This window comes from Falco punctatus (genome assembly GCF_963210335.1).
Source record: "Falco punctatus genome assembly, chromosome: 7".
NCBI lineage: Eukaryota > Metazoa > Chordata > Aves > Falconiformes > Falconidae > Falco > Falco punctatus.
The window spans coordinates 39835719-39857785 of record NC_137587.1 but is presented as its reverse complement, the minus strand read 5'-3'; the positions used below and the strand labels follow the sequence as shown (position 1 = coordinate 39857785).

General features: G+C 43.5%; 1 long non-coding RNA gene across 1 annotated transcript in view; it reads right to left on the bottom strand.

The window, feature by feature from the left end:
• Positions 1-2656: 2656 nt before the first annotated feature.
• Positions 2657-22067, bottom strand: part of LOC308066726 — a 44589-nt gene continuing 25178 nt past the window's right edge. Inside the window, exon 2 of the long non-coding RNA XR_013929280.1 lies at positions 2657-20806. This is a non-coding gene — a long non-coding RNA (uncharacterized lncRNA). The remainder of the gene's footprint in view (positions 20807-22067) is intronic.

Below are 22067 nucleotides of genomic sequence, written 5' to 3'. Positions count from 1 at the left end.
CTTGTACCCCACTTGTCACTCTTCTAGGGAAAGAGTAGCGGAGTATTCCTGACTCTAGGGGGGTCTGTTGTATGTACCACGGACTTCAAGCTTTCACAAGACCTGTAGTTTACTTTTAAATGGATGGCTAACTCCAGAAAATAATTATCCCAATGACTAAAATGTGTTCTAATTGCTAGGGGAGAAAGCAGGATTCTGGACTAAAGTTCAACAAAACATCTACAAGTATTTCTGGTTTTGTTCAGAAACCTTCCTGACTTTGCTTAGGCAAGTTGGTAAAGGCTGTGTGACACAAATACCAGGAGAAAAGAAGTGAAATTTATAAGACAAAAATAAGAGCCTTATCTTTGCCATGTGATTAATTTCCAAGAGATTTTGGTAGGTGCTTTGCTCTGACTCTGAACTGATGGCTCTGGTAACCCATGAGTTTTGACCATTCCTCCCAGCAAAGCTGAAAGACCGTTCACAGAATCATAGAATCTTAGAATGCTTTGGGTCGGAAGGGACCTTAAAGATCATTTAGTTTAACCCCCCTGCCATGGGCAGGAACACCTTCCACTATGCCAAGTTGCTTGAAGACCCATCCTAACTAGGTTGCTCTAGCTTTGCCAACTGGGGTATCATTTCCTACATGGTTTAAATCCTCCTGATCTGGAGAGATCTGTGGGATCCTGAGTACTTCCAAACCCCATTGGATTTGGTGGAAGATGGAGGTGTTCATCTGTCAGAAGCACAGACCTTGTGAACATGAACTTTATAGTGATAATCATGAAACTGAACAGTCTTGATCACAAGTGTAAGGGGGAGCTAAACATAGTTTCCCCTAATCTCTTGGGATCTGGGCATTTATCTCTCTGCTTAATTGAATGAATGGGAAATTAGATAAAACTTTGCAGAGTAAATCTTTTAGCAAATGTGATACCCAAGTAAAAAATTTTCAGCAGACTCTACATTTTCACAGCTGCTCCTTTGTTTTGTGGAAGTGTATTTTGAATGTAAGTCCTGCTTACATTGCATGCCTATTAATTCTATTGTACATATTAAATGTCCTCTTTGTAGGGTGTAAAACCAGAAGGGAGACTAAAAACAAATAGCCTGTGTTTAAAATGTTTTATGGAAGATGGCACCAACATTTTCTGAAAGCCTCCATGAGGCCAAGGCACTGCTCCCTGCTCAGTGTTATTGTTCAAGGCCAGAACTGGAACCTAAAATTAAGTAGGAAATAATGCAAGAGAAGGGACAGAATATGCTGCTTAGCCTTGCAAGAGGCAAAAAGTCCCTTACATATAGACAAGACACGTCTCTACCAGCCTACTTGCATCTCTGACAATTTAAATCCCATTTGCTTTCAATAGCTAAGAAGTAAAAGTTATCTTTTATTTCAGCAAATCCTGTAAGTCATTAGGAGTGACATCACTGTCATATGTTATCGCCCACAGCACAGTGATGTCTGACACACACAAGCTGTGACAGTCACCGAGACGTACCTCCACTCCCCTTTGGCAACATGGCACAGCGTTCTGAGCATTGGTCTGCAGACAGTTATTCTCTTCTTCCAGATTTGTCTTGTACTTGGTGGATTTTGGGAAATAGGTTTACAGGAACCTGTCCATAGCAAGTAACCTGCAGTCATCCTTATCAGGGCTCTTTCCACATGGCACTGGATGTGCTTCCATCCCATGAAGAATCCACAGCTGGGGAGGCTTCGTGAGCTGCTCTGTGGTGGGATTGCTTTTGAGATTCACATCAGTTGACCCCAGACTGTTTGCACAGCCTTCTTCTGAGCGTGCATTTGCACTTCCCATCTCAATACAGGGGAGGAAGCATGGCCTTCGAACTCCAGGTTCCTCCAGGAGTGGCACGGACCAGCCTCACTGTAAGACACCAACATAGTCACTGTAAGGAAGGATGACAGATCCAGCTGTCCCAGGGTCAATGCCTAGATAGCTGTGTGCTACCCAAAACCTCTGGAGAGGCCTGGCCAAGGGAAGGGAGACATGGCCATGGCAGCCCACATGTTCTAGTCATCCCTGCCTGTCCTAAGGGACCAAAAGCAGCTGGCAAAATTTGGGGCATCTGTCAGGTTATTTAATTCTGTGTTAGAAAGGCTGACTAATACAAAGCAGGTTGGAAAAGAACACCTTCTTCTAAGCTGCAGTGTGCTTGCTTTGGTTGCAGCTGTGGCTCCAGGACTTTGCTTACCAAAACAAACGTTAGAATCCATCCATCGTAGCTGCTGTGGCAGGAAAATTCTGAGCAGCAGAGGCAGACCCAGCGAGGAAGAGGACGGACTTGCGAAGGCACAGGGAACTGGACTGAGGAGGAGAGGCACTTTGCCAGTCAGGGGAGATGCAGAACTTACCACCTGCTACCACAGAAGTAATTAAATTGCACTCCAGAAATGGATAGTCCATATCCAAGTGAGGCAAAACTGATCTCGTACAGATCTGTTCCAACCTGGAGAGTTATTACATCTCTCTATTTCTAATTACGCTGTTACCCAGTATGATGCCAACTCCAAAGGCAGAACCTGTGTCACTAAAGAACCTTTTCTTTGTGGAAACAACGATTAGTGGAGGCAATTATTTCTCACGAGAAATTTTGGAAATAGTTCCCTTTTCTGTCTGAAGCTCCTATCCTTTTTTGACACACACACACACACACACACACACACACACAAAATGAAAAAAATTTGAAAACTAAAACTGTTTTTTTTATTATTTTTAGGGTAAATATTCAGTTTGAGATAATTCTTTAATAAAACTTCTACCAAAAAATGCCATTTTTTAAAGGGAAATATTGTGGGTTTTTTCCATATGTAACAGTATAACATCAAAAGAAACAGAAGGCACTAACAAAAATTTTCTATCTGTCCAAAAAGTAATTTTTTTTTAAAGAGAGAACTTTTGCTTAAGTTGGAACAGCCATGGTGGTCAAACTAATGTCACTTCATTTATAAATTGTCCACCTCCTCTAGAAAAGCTGTCTCTCCCGAGACCTGGTACAATGCATAACTGTTCAGGTAAAGTCATGCTGCTTTGACAATCGCATCTGGACCACCGGTACCAGTGAAGATTACACACCCATCAGAGGTGGGTTGGTTATAGGTGATGAGATGTCACACAGAGTTGGCCAGGACTACTTCAAGAAGAGCTTGCCAGTCAAGGTGGTCCCTTGCGCGAGATGCAGTATGAGTACACTTTGCTGTAGGCATGCCTCTGAGTATCAGCTTGATCTCTCTGCTCGCAGGTGCCACCAGCCTCCAGAACAGAAGAGCTGAAGACACATGTGAGTTAATGTCATTCTGTATCTCACCTCACCTGTCCACCAGCGTTAATCCCCATTCCAGTCAGACCCACTTGCACCACTCAGCTCCCAGAGTGATGCTTGTGGGTAGCGTCGCCTGTTTTTCCTCATAGGGAGAACCGACACTGTGTGATTTCTGATTCAGCAGTGAAGGATGTTTGTTTAAATTGACCCAATTCATGCCATATTCCTTCTGACCTTTCTTGTGAACTAAATGATCTTTAAGGTCTCTTCCAACGCAAACCATTCTATGATTCTATGTACATGTGGTTTCAGTGGAACAAAACATTGCTGGGCAAACCAAGCTCTAATAGGTGTTTTGATCTGAGACCCAGTACGATGGGAAATCTTCATGAACAAGCAGCAATGTGTGTTCAGGGCTGGAGCTGCAGTAACCGGTTTAATGAGTTGTCATGCATCTCACTGTCGTCACCAGTCCAGCCTCATAGATATGCTCACAGTGGTGGTTTCTACCGGTGAAGCCACTGCAGTTTGATGCCCACACAATGATGTGTGTTTGAAGGGAGGAGAAGAGTAAAGTGCAGATGCTTTAGAGGTAACTTTTAGTCTGAGTACACATCAGAGATGTTTTGCTCTGCATGTCAGGGCAAGGGTTCTGGGTTCTGGTCTTAAGTCAAATGCCAAGAGGAGAGATCTCAGTTCCCTATTTTAAACCTTCATGTTCAAAACTAATGTTTCCACGCACGTCACCATCACAAGGTCTGTTCATTTATTTTACTGAAAGGTGCTTTTTGGTCCTGTTTATGTTGGGAGGGCAGGCTGGAACAGGGAGGAGGAGATGCGAGGTGAACCTCTGCCACATCACTGCAGAGGGCCTGGACAGGTGTCTCTGGACCACGGTCTCCAAAGATGACATCTCTGCAGTGTGCACTGAGACCCCAGGAGGAGAAGCAGCCACAGAAGGGATGGGGATCCCTACTCCATTCCCCTTTGAGCTCCAGCTCTCCATCACACCCCTCTGCTCCTTGGCTGGTTGGTGAGTGAACTCTCCATAACCCTTTTCAGGTATGTCCTACACAGCTCGCCCCATGCACAGCAGCACCATGTCATGACCCCAGGTCCCAGCGCCAGCCTGACGGCCAGCAAGAAGGTCATGTCCCCAGGGCCACTTGGAGGGAGAAGGGTGCCCCATCTTGGCCTCCGGTGCTGATGGCAGCCCATCTTCTTGTCCTCCCTCTGTCCCCATCAGCAATTTCAGGGTGGTATAACACCCAGTGCCAGCAGGGCGAGGACATGTTGGTGGCATCAGGCAGTGACGAGGTGTTTTTGCAAAGTGCTTAGCACGGTGATTTCTCGCTGCCTGCCTTGCCATGAAGGGCAGCTTTCTGCCTGGCATTGTTCTGCTCCCTAATCTCGGTCATGTGCTCTTTGGCATCCAGATTCACAGTTGTAACCATCCAGTGCTTTGATATTTATTCTGTGTCATTTGATCAGTTGAGTAGGGGGTAGCTTCCCGCCACCCCACCCCCACCCCACCCCCCTTTCTGTTCAGCAGCGAGGTGGCAAATAGGCTGGATACAAGGAGCCAATCACAAATATGCTGCCGGGAGGAAAAGAGGAAAAAAAAAATCCCAAACCCAGAGAGTAACACATACAGCTATATTTTATTGAATGGACAGATACATCCCTCTCCCAGCAAAGCCCTAGAAGGGTTCAGACAGAGCCCCTGCCTGTCACAGGTACCCCTGTGCCCTGCGGATGCCACCCCACACTCGACTCCCCAAGCGATGCTCGTGCAGTCAACCCCATCCCTCAGACAAAAACTTTTGCTGTCATATCACAGGACACAATAATCTCCTGTATCCCATCTCTGTAACCCAGAAGCCACTTCCCCCTAATATTTTACATATTGCCTAAATTCGTTTGCAAGGGGGCAGGAGAGGAGATAACGGTGGTGAGTTGAGCCGAGTGGGAACTGCTGACTGACAAAGTGTGTAGTGCAGTACGGGTGCTTTCTGGCTCTCTAATTATCCTTTTCCTTCTTGACTCCAGTATCACATGTAGCCATGTGTAGAATCATAAAATAATTATGCAGTGTACAAGCTTTCTGGGAGCATGTACCACTGTTTTCCTAATTCTTTATCGCTCCCATTGATCGTGGCGTGTGTGCATTGATCCAAGTCGGCCATCTGGTTGGGGAAGATAAGCGTGCGAGTGTCTTTGCATTGCACTGTCACTCAGGGAGGGGGGTACATTTTGGCTGTAGGGAATTACAGGGGCAGGATTAGCCCTCTTCCTAGGAGTAAACTGAATTTTAAATGTAGTGTTGCAGCTGCATGGACCATGTTGCTAACTTCTGTTTTTGCCCATAGACTGGGTAGATTTATCATTATTATTATTATTATCACCATTATTATTATTATTACTACTATTAATATTAATATTAATTTCTCTTTCCTGCTTAGACTGTATTTGGAGATAGAGAAATGGCTTGCATTAAATGGAGGGAAGGGAAAAAGAGGAATGTCCTTCTCTGCACATACTAGACTTGTGAGTGGCTGCTGTGTTACAGGATTTTGAAATGGCAAAACCAGCTTTTAAATGCAGGCAAGAACCTGCTGGATTGAATGCATTTCACAATAAGTATCATTGGTCCAAAAAAGAAAAAAAAAAAAAAAAGGATGAAGTTATCAGCCCATGACAGGAAATTAAAGAGTAGATATTAATCAGCTCTCTTAACTTTGGCTAATCAAGACAAATAACCCTTATCCAACATTATCACGATGTGTATGTTTAATAATCAGTGACAAAACAATGGAGATTTTTTATATATAATTTATTTATTTTTTCTTGCCTGCCAGCTTTCCCCCTAACAATAGGCATATCCTGCAACCGCTTGAACTTAGCTGCAATATTTTATCGAAATGGCTGTTGTGCATGCATGTGTGCGCGCTCACACCCCTGGTCGTCCTTTTGTAAAATGTGATGGTGGCCATTGTTGTCTCATATTCTGCAAATGTATGAAAGGTGCCTCAAAAGCCTTTCCTCTAAAATTGAACAATTCTGTCAAAAAAGATTAGTTCTATTTTGTCTGCTGCTTGCTGACTATTCATGAATGTAAAGAGAGAGGGCTTGGGTGTCATACTAAGTTGCTAAGGTGGCTGGCTTTCGGCTATTGACTTGAGGATACCAAACCAGAGCCTACAAAAGAGCAGCCAGAAGGAGAGGAGAGAACTAGTCTGCCATGTGTTTCAGCCATACCTTCTTTAGCTGCCCATTTATTTCTTTTGTTGCCACAACTTTTATTGTCATACAGTTGAAAAAAATGTTAGACACAGGCTTCAGGCTGCACCAAGCAGAAAAAAGGATTAGCATATCACTAGGATCATCTTACACTGAACCAAATTCTTTTCAGGATGTATAATTAGTGAATACAGTCTCCCCCCCCCCCCTTTTTTTTTTGAGGGTGTGGGGGGAGCCTATGGATAGGAAAAATTAGCTCAGATCTCTGCATAGAAACAAGAAGAAAGGAAAAGAAAAAGTTCCCTGGTTTCAGGGAGGATTTTATACAGGCTATTTCCTCATCTCAGCCTCCTGCATCATGTTTAAGAAGCTTTTTGCACATTCACAAAATGTGTGGGAGTTGCTTCTTAAGGAAAAACTATTTTATTATTTTTTTTGTACAAGAGTATGCACAATCACTTTCCCCAAAGGGGACCAGGAGGAGAAAAATTGTTTTCAGAGCTGGCCCCAGACCTGAGCAGCTGGAGATGGGCAGCATTTCTGTGCCCACTCTCTCTGACAAGGGCTCAGCATAAGATATGATCCTGGAGGATGTACTACTTTTTTCTCCTCCTATGTGCTCCCAGCTCCCTTCTGCCATCTGGGAACCACAGACCTCTCTGTGTACTACAACTGAAAAATGCTGTTTCTCCTAACGCTTGGATCTGTATGACTCGGTCATAAAACTGGGGCTACTACTGAACTATAATGTATGGTATATGCATTTTTTTAAAACAGGAAAGAGCTGAATGGGAGAATTAATTTTTTAAAATAGTATAGGCCATTTTGTTGATGACAGAAATAGGCATGCACCAAGCAGCAGGACTGTGCGCTTAACATGTTCCTTATACAGAAAGCAGAAGAGCTCCCAAATGTGGCTGATATTGATGAAAACCACATAGCCTTTGCCATTTACCCGGACCGTTAGACTCCCAGAAACTTGGCCCTAAAAATCTTTGATCCAAATTACATTTGCATCACAGTGTGCTTGCAGGATGTGCGTTGCTCTGCCTGGGGTAGAAGTGTGGTTACGCGTGAGGTTCAGGGGTGAAGAGGAGGCATTTGACTTGCTGCACCCATGTCAAAGCTCCCACACATGTCCCACTCCATGCTGCCTCCGAAACTCAGCTGCACCTTGCCCTGATAAGATCTGGGTGTTTCCTGCTCCCATCAGAGCAAAATTTGACAGCAGAATTACCCTGGGAAGGAAACAGAGCTTCTTTTTCAGCTCATTGCTGCGTTTAATCACTCCACACATTTGACATCATTGCCTTTTCAAACTGTTCAAACCAATTGTTCCACCGAAGTAGCAATTGGACGTGAATATTCAGGAGCTGCTCTGGGGTGCTCAGTGGTAATTGGTCACATCACTCACATGGTCTGGTTCCCATTCTGATGAGAAGAGGGTAGAAATTTGCTTCACGCGGATACTTAAACACCCACACATAAATATCTCATTTAGCACAACTGGTTGTTGTGGTGGTGTTTGTGGTTTGTTTGTTTTTTTTTTTCCTGGGGGTTACAACAGCTGCTTGAGCGCTTATAATCAGAGGGCACAGAAGGGGAACAAATGAAAGAAGTCAATTAAAAAGGTGAATGCAGACACCAAAAAATGTTTTTCTTCACCCAGTTTGGTCCCCGCTGTTGGCCCTGGTGAGACGGGGCATTTTTGTTGGTTGGCTGTGATGTGATGCAATACACCATGGCCGGTGAAAGGGAGGAGGTTCAGGTGTCGATCCTAACTGCAGCCATACTGACGCTGCCAGGGACCCACAGCTCATACTGGGAGGTGGTGGTGGCAACCCAGGTGTGAAGTTTAAGAGAGCAAGCATGGTGAATAATGAGTAGCCCTTTGTGTCTGTGTAACTCCTACACCATGGGGCTAAGAGAAAACACTGAAGAGCCAAGAAATATTTGAGGAGGAATTATCTGTATCATTAAGGGAAATTATACCAGCTATTTTAAGACTGGTGGGTCACACCAGTAGAGCAGGCATCTATTGTCCACATGGGGCTCCTTTTGACTTGGTAAGGGATGTCTGCAGAGCAGACCGTGGTGTAAAGCAGCCACGTCAGGCGCTGTGGCTTGTGATGTTCTTCATTTCACTCTGGTACACTGAAAAGCAAGTGAAGTGATGAACGCAGGCGACTTGAAAGCTACTGTTTATTTAGAGTGCAAAATAGAAAGCCTAGTGTGATGTCCTTCATTCAAAAAAATTACTCCTGATGGCCATTTTTTATTAGGAAGAAGGAGATAACCCAGGATGCATGGGTGGAGGAATCCCAAGGGTGTTATTTTTAGAGATTGATAAAGGTTCCTGGGTAGCTACTTGCTGAGAAGAAACAGTTCATCTTAATGCAGATGTCCTCCTTCCCTTTCCTTCCAGTAAAACCTAACTGAAGTAGTAGTAGTAGAAAAAGTAAATAAAAATCAGAGAACATTAAGGACAGAACTGCAGATATTGGGATGACTGTAACCTACCTTCTGTCATTTTGCAATTGCACTAAAAATGCAGTTAGCTTGCAAATGACCTAATTTACCCATACCTGGGCTTGGCTCCTTGTAGCACATACTAAAAACACGTTTACACCATTCACCTTGGGGTGGTTCGGTTGGGGCTGGAGCTGTGTCTTGGTGCTACGTCAGCCAGCAGGTGTGTCTCTCTGCAGCTTGCAGGATATATTTTCTGTAAATAAATGCTGTTTATTATGTATTCCATGTGCATTTTGTCATTAGTCTGATACTATGGAGCCGTGCGGACCCAACCTTGATTTATAAAGCTGTTAAAATGTTTGACCTTGTTTAAATAAAAGCCTCAAGGTTAATTACAACAAGCATTCTATATATACTCTCTCTTTTCCGGTCACCCTGATGATTTGTAGGAGGAAAGGGTAATAAATTCTCATCTTTTAAAAGTGGCTGCAGTGCAAAACTGTAAGAGTTTGCTTTTCTGACATTTTCATGTTTTACCACACTTTGATATGTGATATATTGAAGGATGCTGAACTGTCTCTTCGTAGGGAGCACTGGAAATTTGATATTTTTACTTAAAGCATAATAAGAAGCATGTGAGAATGGAAAAAAAAAAAAGATTGTTGGGAATAAAGAGTTGGAGCTTTGCTCCTGGATAGGATGTATCCATAATGAGGTAAACAAAGACATTGGTTTGTGGGGTTTTTTTCTCATTGCACAGAAAACAAATTTCACAAAATAAAAACCAATTTAAGTTTCTTTTAAAAGAACTGGGAAATATTGAGGAAAGTTAATTGAAGCACATTCAAATTACAATAAACACATACAGGCACAATTATCTTCTTTTGACTAGTGTGTGGCTTAGAGATGTTTTTATCTTTTGTTTATTGCACTATTAAAAATATGGAGAGGCATCAAGAAAGGGTAGATAGCCACCATATGGAATTATATATTTTCCCTATTTATATTTAAATAACTATCCATGAGAAATTATGCACAAATCATGCAATAATTCCCAACTGAAATGACTGTTTAGAAAATAAAAATTCTGAGGCACAATATTCTTTTCATATTAAATTGCCCATTTTCTGTACATCATATATGTTCGTACAATACCAAAAAAACGCTGCATTACAGCCCAATACAATTTGTTCACAATGCTAATGAAGATGGATAGAGGACATTGTAATGTACTGTAGTAATTCATAAGCAGTGTGGGAAAACAAGACAAACAGGCTCAGAAAGCTGGAGCATAATTTTTTGTTCCCATTTTCAGAGTGAATAGTGGTAATTTTAATAACCTGCTGGTCTGACAGATTTAATGATGCTGATTAACTTTTATTGCTTGATTCATGCCATGCTCACATTTGGGGTGAATATTTGTGCTTGCAAAGTTTGAGTGGCCGGGTTTAGGCAACTAAAAAGAAGCTCCTAATACCCTGCAGAGAACTTGGCAAGGCTGACAGCCTTGTGCTTGGGATGCCACCCTTTCCCCGAAGAGGTATGCTTTAAGCCTGCACCTCACTTTGCAGCAGAGCCATCCCCCTTGTTTAGGGACAGAAGGTCCATCTGCCCACCAAAAGGCTCCTGGACCACGCAGGGGTATTAACTCTGACTTCACTTGCAGGCAGAAATACGATGTGATGTCTCCGATGGCAAGTTCTGATTAACTGGGGCTAAGCTGTAAACACTGAGATCATTTTCAGTTGTGGTAGAGCCCCAAAGAGAGAATAATTTATCAGCAAAATATCCAGCTTTAATTTATACCTCCCTCAAAACAGAAAGCTATGAAATCTTCTGACTTTCTAGAACAGGAGTGAAAACTTCCAAATTAGCTGATGTGTCCTTACGTGCTCAGAACATGCCAAATTTTGCTTGTCTGTCTGTCTCTCCGATAGTTCCAGTAATTTTAAGTTCTGTAATTCATTTAACATCTCTTACCCAAGTCCTTAGGTGAATAGGTTTTAATCAGGCTTCTCTTTTCACATCCTCTAATCAAAGAGAAGAGGTAAAAAGGCAGAAAGCCCCATTCCCCAAAATGAGCCCTTCCTCCTCTTAAGATGCAAAACTACAAGTGTGGGGGTCCCATGAGAGGCATCATTCCACAAGGAGGCTGAAAAGCGCTGTGCACCCTGCAAACGGTAAGGTATAAAGATCTGCATATCTGCTTACCTCCATCTAACCACTGTGCACGCCTAACGATGGTCCTGGCCTTGAAGGCACACACCCAACAGACAGCAGCAAACAAAGTAAAAAGTTTCTTCCCATTTCACTGGACTTCAGTTTTTCTCTAAAACCTGATATAATTTTAACGGGGTGTTCAGGCTCCGAGCATGCCTTGCATCAGCTGCCACATACCAACCTGCCTGGCCCTCCATGTGCCCCATCTCGCTGTGCCAGCTGTGCCTCCTCATTTTGATCAGCCAGACATTGGGGGTCTCCCTCCCACCACAGTCCTGCAGGTACCCTGGGACGCCTCCTCATCAGGACATCCTCATCAGGGTCTTGCAGAATCACGTCTTGCAAACTGATTTACTGTAGGCATTTTGTTTGTGTACACAAGTGAGTATGTGTTTGTGTGTACGAGTACATAGAGCGAGGGAGTCCTGCTGTAGGGTTAAGATGGTGATTTATTTATTCATTTTAGAGAAAGCTCTTCCAAGAAATGTTCAGGACTGTCAGAAATAGGCAAAAATATGCACAGAGTTTGATCTGAGTTTTATGGCTTGTTTCTTTTTAAAATTTGATTAAATCCCCTCTTTGATACTGCCCTGGAGATCAAAAGGCTCAATTGTTGCATAAACTTCACTTTGTTTCCAAACAGTGTTTCTGACTGGTATTTTGGGAATTATAAGGACTCTTTAGTATGCGAGGACTAGGGAAAAGATTTTTCAGTCCAGTCAAAAGTGGCCTTCATGGAGTGCTTCTGTCACACCCTTGTGGCAAAATACATCACTGTGGCCTTAGTACTGCTGATAGAGGTGTCTGCTCCACGCTAAACTCTTGCTTTTCATCCTTTCCTTATGCTCCCTACTCTCATTCATCTAATTCATATCCTGGGTCTCCATCTGTTCACATCAGCTTGAATGTGAAGTCAAGGAAAAGCTGGAATTGTAGTTAAACACTTGTGTGAAGGGCTGCAAGGAGGGATAGTGGCACCAGACCAGGAGGTGGGACATATGTTCTCATGTGCCACCAGGCAACACCACATCCAACAACCATCTCCTCACACAGGTGTGGGTATATGGCACCACATTACTGAGAATTATACAGAAGGATCTATGGAAAAATTAATTTCTCATCTCACCCCTACTGCCTGATACTGACATCACATTGAGTTGTTCCCGATTTCCATCTGTAAAAATGCCTCACAGCCTTCTTTCCTCCCACATTTAATTAGCAGTTAGCATCAGTGTCACTGTAACCATGATGGTCTAAAGATATAAATGAAACAAGGTTGGCATGGAGGAATAACACCATTTAATAGGGTGACTGATACCAATTTTCATTTTTTAAAATTGCCATGGACCACTGTAGCATTTATTTTAAGAAATGGTACCTCAAAGGGCAAAAGAATTTGACCACAAGCCTTCTTATTTCACCCTTTTTAAAAAAATCTATTTTATTTTATTATTTTTTGTTTAATTTAATTCCTATTCCAACAAAAGCCAGAGTTTTTTCCGCTACAGAACTAGTTTACTGGGGAAAACAAATTTTAGTTGAAAACTTTCAGCCAATCTATACCAAAATTGGGGAGAAGAACCGCCAAAATGTTGCCCAGATGTCACCATACTAAAATAACCCGGTGTTTTCATCTGCCCTGAATGGCAATGAATGTCAGAGGTGGAGGAGTGAAATGTGGACAGTCCAGAGTTGTGGCATGACAAAGAGTCCTGCCATGAAGCTGGCTGCAGGCTGGCGCCTAACGCTGCGTTGCTGGCACAGGCGGTTCTCTCCCACTCCATCTCTCTTTTCCTTCCTTCTCTCGCATTCCCTGATAATGCTGATGGAGATCCCTCCTGGCACTGGTGGAGGCAACATAGTTTGGTTGGAGCCTGAACAAGTCCAAGTATGGTATATCTGCATATGCAGCCAAAGAGCTTTTTGGTACCTGCTCTGCTCCTCGCTGCTCTCTTCCCCTCCCTGTTCTTTGGTTTCTCCTGAGGAGAATCAGTAGAGAAGAACTCTGCACCAGAAGCCTGGTTTAGCACTTATGGTTTATCTGGGAATGGACCTTCAGTACTAGTGCTGGTTTGCTCAGTCTGTTGCCTTTGGTGATCTTTGAGCCAGGTGTGAAGGGAGATTATTTTGACCCTCAGTCCTTACCATCTCTTCTGGTTTCTCCACTGTTTTCTGGCAAGAGGGCAGGTGAGGACAAATTGGGTGGGAAACGGTGGTGCGGCACCTTCTCCCAACTTCCACCATGGGAAGGACAACAGCAGAATCTGTAACACATTGCTTTCAGTTCTTTGCTAGATGCACACTCTAGCTCAGCTTGGGAAAAGCATATGAGAGGCAAGAGGTGTTGGCATGGCATCAGTGTTGGCATGGCATTGGCATTGGCATCATGAGTTCTCAGAACTGTATTTTCCAAGCAACTCCAGCTAAAAAGTTGCCCATGTCCTCTTTTGGGTTGCAGCCACGTACCACCATTTTGGCTGTGCATCTTTCCCCAGGGGAAGGGGATTCATTCAGGCAGTGGGGTGCAAAGGGATTCCCTTTGGCACTGCCCAGTAGAGCCTGTAACTGAGAAACACGGTGGGGTGAGCAGCCCAGCGTCCACACACCCCCTCTTCATCCCATCCCTGCCAAAGAGATGCAAGTTTTATGGGGTTTATTTAGCAATTTATTTTATGTAACAATTACCATTTATTTCTCTCCCCCAGGGTAAGTTTTGCCTTTTTGTCTGCGACACTGTTAGGGGAGGACCCGGGTGCAGTATTCCCTGAACTAAAATAAATCCAGGAATCTGCCCTGCGGGGCACGGAGCGTGGCGTTGTCCTGGGCCCTGGCCTCTGAGATGGTCAATACAAATAAATAATACGAAGCCTCGGAATGACTTATTTGTTGGGAGCACACCTGCATAACTCATCCCACAGCTGTAGGGCTGGAAAGGCAAATAAAACAGCTGTAACCCAAGCCTGGAGGGTGCTGGGGACTCAGGGGAGGGAAGCCAGTCTTTCAAATCACTGTAACCCAAGGAAGAAAATCATCAGCCTATATGCCTTTCACAGCATTTGATGACAAAATGGTTTGTGGCTTAGCCATTGTTTAAAGGCCATTCCTCAAATTCCGTGTTTACTGTCAGCAGGGTGAGTTGTGGACTCTGTGACTTTAGCTGTTAATGGGCCTAAACACTTCTGCCAACAGATTAAGCTTTGCTGAAACGCTAAGAAAATTGGCCCAAACAGAGATAGGGAGGACTCTTGTTTAGCTGTTGTTTCATTTGCATGAGAATCATTGTCTGCAGACAATAGCACTTCCATATCGCCCAAAAAGCGGGCAATTGGGTGAAACTCATTCAATTTATGTTAAATGACAGAAATTGTTTGTTTGTTTGTTTCTAGACAGAAAGAAAAATTCTCATTTTAAGCTGGGAGGATGAGTAGATCAGAAGTGAAATCCAACCCCCAAACACCTCCAGCTCATGATGGACTGGGAACTAACAAGTTGGGATGATGCTGAAAGAAAACAAGAATATGAAGTTGTAAGTCTGTTAAAAACAATTACTGTCTGTGGAAGAAAAGGAATAAGTAAAATTAGTCTATTTATGGAAGGCGAAGAACAAGTTCACTTTAAAAAAAGTGAGATGTGTTTTTACTATGACTTGTGCTACTGAATTTCCCAGATGATCGATATTCTCATATTGTTGCCATATAAATGCTGTCCTAACAGGTACTGCTGTCAGCTGAACTCCTCCCAAGTTCAGTGTTCAGAGAAGCGTTAATTTGATGGTCATATGACATATATTCTTTCAATTTCCATCTCCATTGTTAAAAATAATAGCCTGGATCACAAGAATTATTTGAATTATAGCAGCACCTGGAGTCATCAGCCAAGATTGCAACCCCCTTGCAGGAGGCACTGGCCAGGAAAATGGCAGTGTTTCTCCGGTGAGCTCCCACCTCCCATGGGCATGGCCAGCAGAGAAGGAGTGTCATGGGGATGGAGAGTGGCTCCAGGCCACCATCAGAACTGGGACAGAGGGAGGAACGTTTGTGCACTGCCCTAAGCCCAGACACATCTGGGACCAGGCGTGACTGTATGCTCACAGCCAACATCTACCACTTATTGGTGCAAGGAAGGATGAACCAGCTCAATCAATACCTTAGAGGTTATTTTCTGTCTTTATTGCTGATTAGTGACATGAGATTTAATTCAAACCCCATTTGACATTTCCTTGTTTCAGGAGATCCTGCTGTTTTCTTTTATATTTTTTTCCTCTAGACCTAATACTTCTGGCCATCACTGCTATATTGGCAGTTACCTGTGGCTGCTTTAAATGCCACCAGATGAGAGGGGATGTTTACATTTCCCCAATTACATTGTCTTTGAACGGTTCTAAACTTGACTTTGATTATACACGCTAATAACAAGAGAGGTTCCTTTTTTTTTATGAATGTCACTTGCTTGAGTTGAAAAGACATGCTCTTAATACTCGCTTTTCATCTAAATCAAGAAAGCAACACTAAGCAAAAAAGTATTTAACTGTAGCATATAGGATTGTAAAGATGGTAATCAGGGACACTGGTAATTGAAGCTTTTGGGGTAGAACCTTTCTTCTGAATCCTTCAGTCTGTTTAATAGGATAAAATTAGCTTGAGTGGCTTGGTGTTTGAAGAGGTTATGATATAATTGGAGCTGCCTCCTGGGTTTGCTGCTGGACAAGGCGATCAGGTGGAGACATGGGAGGGCATGGGAACCTCTGAAGTACAAGACTCAGCTTCTGCCATACTAATTAGCCTAAATTAGCTATGCCAGTTTTCTGCTTGCTTTTGAATTTCCCTGATAATGCTTTTATCAGGAGTGTAAGAAAAGGAATATGAAAACGCGCACAAAGTTCACTGCAGAATGGCAGAAGTGGTGGCGACTGCCGACGCAAGTCTCAGGCTTATTGCTGCAAGCTTTAAAAAAACAGGGGGAAAAAAAGTTCGACTAGCATTAAGAAATAACAAACAGATATCAAGTACAACCCCTAGGGATTTAAAAAGTACTATGGCTTGCGCTCTTGAACACGAAAGTTTACAAAGCATCTGTAAGAAATTTATTATCTTGAGGATTATATACACATTATTTTCAGGACAACCCCCTCCCTCCAAAAGCCATCTCTGCTCTTGAGTGTTTAACCCAAGGTGAAGGAGGTGGTCCTCCTCAAGGCAGAATCAGCTCAGGCATCTCGGTTTGTGCTCCATCATCTGCAAGGCCCAAGAGAGGCTATTTGTATTTTGTTAACTGCTGCCGTTTTTTAATTTTCACTTCCAACCCCAATTAATCAACTTTAACCATGCAAAGAGATTTGCAGTGCATTCAGTATAGCTTGCACAAAGCTATTTCAATTGAAAATGTGCAAAGAAGAAAGAAAAAAAGGAGGGGGTTCTGTTTTTCTTTCTATCCTGGAAAGGATGTCTTCTGTTGCCAGTGGATGAAGCAAGTCAGGAGAGGACTCCGGCTTTCAAAAGCATTTTAGGATGCATTTCCACAGGTAAAGACAGCTCCATCCCTGAGGAAGGCTTGAGGCCATGGGGAGATACAGATTTTTCCTTCCCAAGTAGTACCAGCCTTGGTTTGGAGAGAGCTATTTGGGGCCAGAATTGTTCATGCCTCTAATTGCACATATGGCCATTAAGACACTGCAGGAACAAGCCCCCCACACCAGTGTTCTGCTCTACTAATCGCCATCAGGGTCCACTGGCTCCAGGAGGCCTCCAGCCAGTGGATGAGAGGGTAGAATCAGGTCCTGGGAGATCTGCTGGACGAGCTCAGAGGATTTCATGGCCCAGGAGCCATCAGGCAGGAGTATTCTTGTATTTCCCACCAGTCCTTCTTCCACCCAATGCCCTTGATGTCTCCCCATCAGGCTGTCCCAGGAATGTTTTGCAAAGACTTGTGTGACATTAGGAGAGGATCTCAACCTCATTCAAAGAGCAGAGTTGTCAAGACTCACTGAACCTTTGGCCTGGACATGGTTTTCCACCATGTGTCCTGGATCACATCACAGGTTGTTAATTAGACTTGCATCAACTCCATACTTAGAGCCGTGATGGAGAGGGTAATGAGGCAGTGAGCTAATCTGAAGGACCATGATGAACAGGGTTGATGTGCTCCAGAGGACAGTTTCTAGTAAGACTGGACTTGTTCAGACACTTCCTATATCTCAGCACAAGAAGACCGACCTGGGGGCACTGCACTGTTACTATCCACCACTGTCCACTTTCCATGGCATATCGATAGCGATATCAGGGTTTAAAAACTCTGCTAAGCCATTTTATTGTATTTTACCTTCTTCTTTATGGAGGCATAGGTAACTGGCTGAGCTCACAAGTCTAGCAATTGCTTGAGAACAAGTTCAGAAGGACCTCAGAAAATTACTTTGCTTCAGTCCCCTTCGTTCCCGTGTACAGGGGAAATGCTCTTGGGGTTCTCTCTTAGCTGGGGGAACCTGGTCCTTAATGAAAAATACAGTTCACATTCTGGTTTTTAGGGCAATGAATCATTCAGGGAAAGAGACTGAGTCTTGACTTGTCCTCTTCAGACTCCCTCACTCCCACAACACTTGTCCTGGCTTTTTATCAGGTGCAAACACCTGAGTCCTGTAAGCCCTTCAGCATTGGCACACACGCTTTATATGTTCACTCGAGTGCCTGCACACAGACAAGTGTTCGAACAGCTCCATCTCCCATCCCGGTGTGCCCCAAGGCACAACACAGGGTAATACCTGTTCTGCTCCTCCATGTGCTATACTGGGAACTGGTGCCTGAATATGCTTCTTCGCAGGAACAGCACTACTCCTGTGACCAAGTCCTCTCAGCACAGATCTTGCAGAATTGGATTTATATCAGTCCACTCAGTCTCTTTACATTCACAGGGTTTTCTTCTGCATGTCTTATCGGCTCCTCCAACTACAAAATAGATACAGTGGAATTGTTTTCAAACACCTCTATCCAAAACCTGGATTTTGAAGCTTGCTGCTCCAAACTCTGCAAGGGAAGCATTCTCTTCTTGAAAGGTATTACACCCAGATTAGAGCTTTGAGTGCTGAAGGGAGTCATTTTTAATTAGAGAAATAAGAACCAGGAACTCTGTGGTTTTTTTCTGTCAGACTTTCCTCTTTGGAGCACTATCCTCGTTTGGTAGAAATATTTCACTGGTAGGAACCATGAGGCAAACTCCTGAATGACAGCTGAAGAAGGGACCTCAAGCTGTTGTCCTTGAAACCAGTGATGACTTTGCCCTCACAGGGAAAACACAGGGCACAGCATCCAGCATAGCACAACTCCAGACATTTTTATTCTGCAGCCAGCTGTGGTTCCTGTTTAGAAAAGGCAGATCATTCCCTGGAGGAGATGTGCAGCATATAAAAAAACTTATAGAGTAAAGGCTAGACCAAAGCCCCATCAGAGCCAGTCTGAAGCCTCTCAGGGGTCCCAGTGAAGTGGGAGTCAACCATCAGTGGCCAGACGGACCACACTAGTGTCTGCTGCAAATCTAGGAAAAATGTGGTTGAGCACAATTCAGGTCTGACCCAGCCTTGCACCTATTTGAACACAGCAGGCTTTTGATCGATCTATGGCACAAAAAGGTTTGTCCCTTCAGCCCTTCTTTGCTCTTGCTCCTATACCCAGGAGAGGGAGGAGCTGCAGAGCACAGCCAGCTTTTCAGGAGAGCACCCCTTCTGTGTTGGCAGTGTCTCCAGCTCCTGTAACAACACAGAACCACTTCTCTTGTCCTTTCAATGACTCCTGCAAACCAGATTAGCTTCTGTTCAGACCGCATGACACATGACAAAGCAATAGTCATTTCAGCGGCTTTTGTTTATGCTTAACCTGAACCCAAATCACCCCACAGACCTGCCTGATGTCTCACCTACAAGCAGCATATGCACTTTTGCCTGGGATGTCCCAGGAGCGTGATGATGTGAAGTCAGGACTTTTTCTCATTGGTAGGGAGTGTTTGAACCCGTCCTGAAGGCTAGACCATAGCTGCAGAATGGCAGCAGAGGTGGGGCTCTGTGCGACAGGCACAGCAGCTTCCCCTGCTCCCGGCAAGACAGCTGGAAGAGATGCCCCCCAGGCCACCCTTCTCCCTTCCCTCCAAAACCCACAAGGCAAAGCCATATGAAACTGGTTTCCATCTTCCACAAGGTGTTTTCTGACTCGTGTCCCCGTTGCTCGGTGTCATCGCACCCAAGACCTTTGGGAGACGGAGGTGATGCATGACCCTGCTGCAGATTGCTTCCTGCTCCCTTCCAGGGGCAAGAGGTTCCAAGCACAGAACACTGAACCTGTTGGGTGGGGTGGGGGGAAATCCCCTCTGCTTAAACCAATTCCCCCCAAGCCTCTGAGAAGTAAACCACAGCAGTCTCAAAGCGTGTGCAGCATTCAAGAAGCTTTCAGCTCTGCATAGCACAAGGGAGGGCTGTCTCAGCAAGAGCCAGCAATGAGAGTGTCTCTTTGGCTCCATCAGGCAATACGGCAAACAAGTCATGTCTCTTAGAAGAGGAAAAATCTATTTTAGAGCGCTCTCTTTTTCTGTGTGGGTGCTTATCTCTGGTCACTGCTGTTCACCATGTAGAGAAGTCTCTGTGGCATGCATTTCTAAGAGGGCAAACTGTCTAAAATTAGCTGTTAGTTTAAAATAAGAGACTGTGCAGTTCTCCAGGGAGGGGCATTCATCCTCCAAAGAAAACTGTCAAGGATTGTTCAGGATTACTCTCCAGCTGTTCAGAACTGCTGCATCCTTTTAAATTATAATGTCAACATGTCGCAAATAATATGGAATGACAATGTCTAATTTCTGTCCTGTGAGGAATGAAAAGGAAGGAAAATTGCTAGCATACTAGATACATACCAGATTTAAGAGACCAGGTAACCTTTCTACATGGCTGTAGGAGAATAATTAGTCAAAACATTAATGAAAATGTAATTTTCTAGCTCGCCTCTGAAATCTAGAGGCTTTGCATTATGAATTCCAGGCTAATGCTCTCCAGAATAGATTGTGTTATCTCTGGGGCCAAGGGATGTAGCAACTTCTCCACGGATTAGATCCTTTATGTTGAGTAGCTGGTGTTTTTTCCCAAAAAACATTTGTTACCAACATTACTGGCTTTGAGGAAGGAATTTCAAAGTCAAATTGCATGAGTGTGTAAGAGGCCAGACCAGCGTCATAGTTACTGCTGACTTAACACCCATGGGCAGCCCACAGTGAGTTTATCCCCCCCCAAAAAAAGACTGAAATAGCCAACTTGACTACATGGGCATACGAGTGGAAGCCATGAGGTTGTAGCTGTTCGTAGGCAACTTGCACCACGTACATGCATATCCCAATCAAATTTTAGAGTAGATTATCAAGAGGAGGGAGTTTTTTGACAGATAAAGGTTATTTGTTATTTGAGGTAGTTGTAGCTCTGAGGACTGAAGCAGACACCTACTTTGGGTTGTGAGGTAGCAGTGAGTTTCTGGGACTCAGCTGATGAACAGTAACTCAGGAAGTTCTGGTAATGTGATCACTTCAATCAGATGCTCACATCCAGAGGTTAAATATTCTCATAAGCTCTCAGGGTGGCTGCCTAAAAAATATAAACAACACATTATGAACAAGAAGTGTCCCAAGGTATAGATTTTAATGCTCAGATTCCATGCAGCTCTGTATATTTTTCACATTAAGTTAAAGAAGTAAATGAAACAGAAAAAATCCAACATGTTTTACATTCTCTTGCAACAGGAAACTATTTTGATAAAACCTACAAATGATCCATACTGATATTAACTTCTTTTTTTTTTTGTAAACTTAATTTGAATTTAGAAAATCTCTAAATGATAATTGAATCACAAGTCTGGATTAGGATTCTAGCAGCAACACTTGACTTGGTCAAAATCACTGTTATGAAGAGATGCAATTTTTACACAGTACTTCACATTGATTAAGTAATGTGCGAAAATGGAAAAAAAGCATTCGAATCTTAATCATAGTAATTTCCATGAAATAAAAGTCTCTGTCAAGGGACTGCACAGTATAATAACTCCTGGGTGTTTTGGTTGCATCAGTGAGCAAAGAAGTTGTGTGCATTTTTTTTGTCCTGATATGCAAGAATTTCCTCTATTTTTAGTGTACCTTTGATTATATGAGAATTTAGAAATATGGCATTGTAGTTAGTGAGAGGCTGTGAGACAAACAGGCATTTTAAGAGAAGCCAGAGTTCACAGATGATTGACAATATATATACCTGAATTAAGTACAGAACTATAAACCAGTATGTTGTAAACATGGAAACTCAGTTTGAAGCTAATTAAGGTTCATTTGGTTTTGACCTTCATCAAACAATAGCACTAAAGCAGAAAAGCAGATGCATTTTGGATAGTACTGAACTGAAGAACCTTATCTGGAGCCCAGTGGAGTCAACAGAAACCTTCTTGCTGACTTCAGTCAATCAAGCCTTGGAAACACTTGTGTTTGTTTACACAAATTGGTCTGAGGTCGAAAGGGTTTTTAGATGCAGTCCCTGCTCCATTGCATGTACACGTCAATGATGCTAAAAGCCGTGGTGGTGTCACTGTTATCTGTCACTGAAGCAGACCCAGGAGCTCAGGCGCATTTTTCTGGGCCAGCATGACCATTGTGCAACCTGTTTTATTTTAAAGAGTTGCTATTTCAAAAATCAATGGGCATCAGCTGCTAATTACAGAAAATCTATGTCTTGTCCCTTCAGCAGGTTTTGCATTTTTCCCACTTGCCATGTTACCTTCGCTACGGGTTGACAGCAGGGCTCCATAGCAATAAGGCTACCCCCATCCCCCTTTTGCATCTGTTCCAGCTTCCTCCAGGGTGGG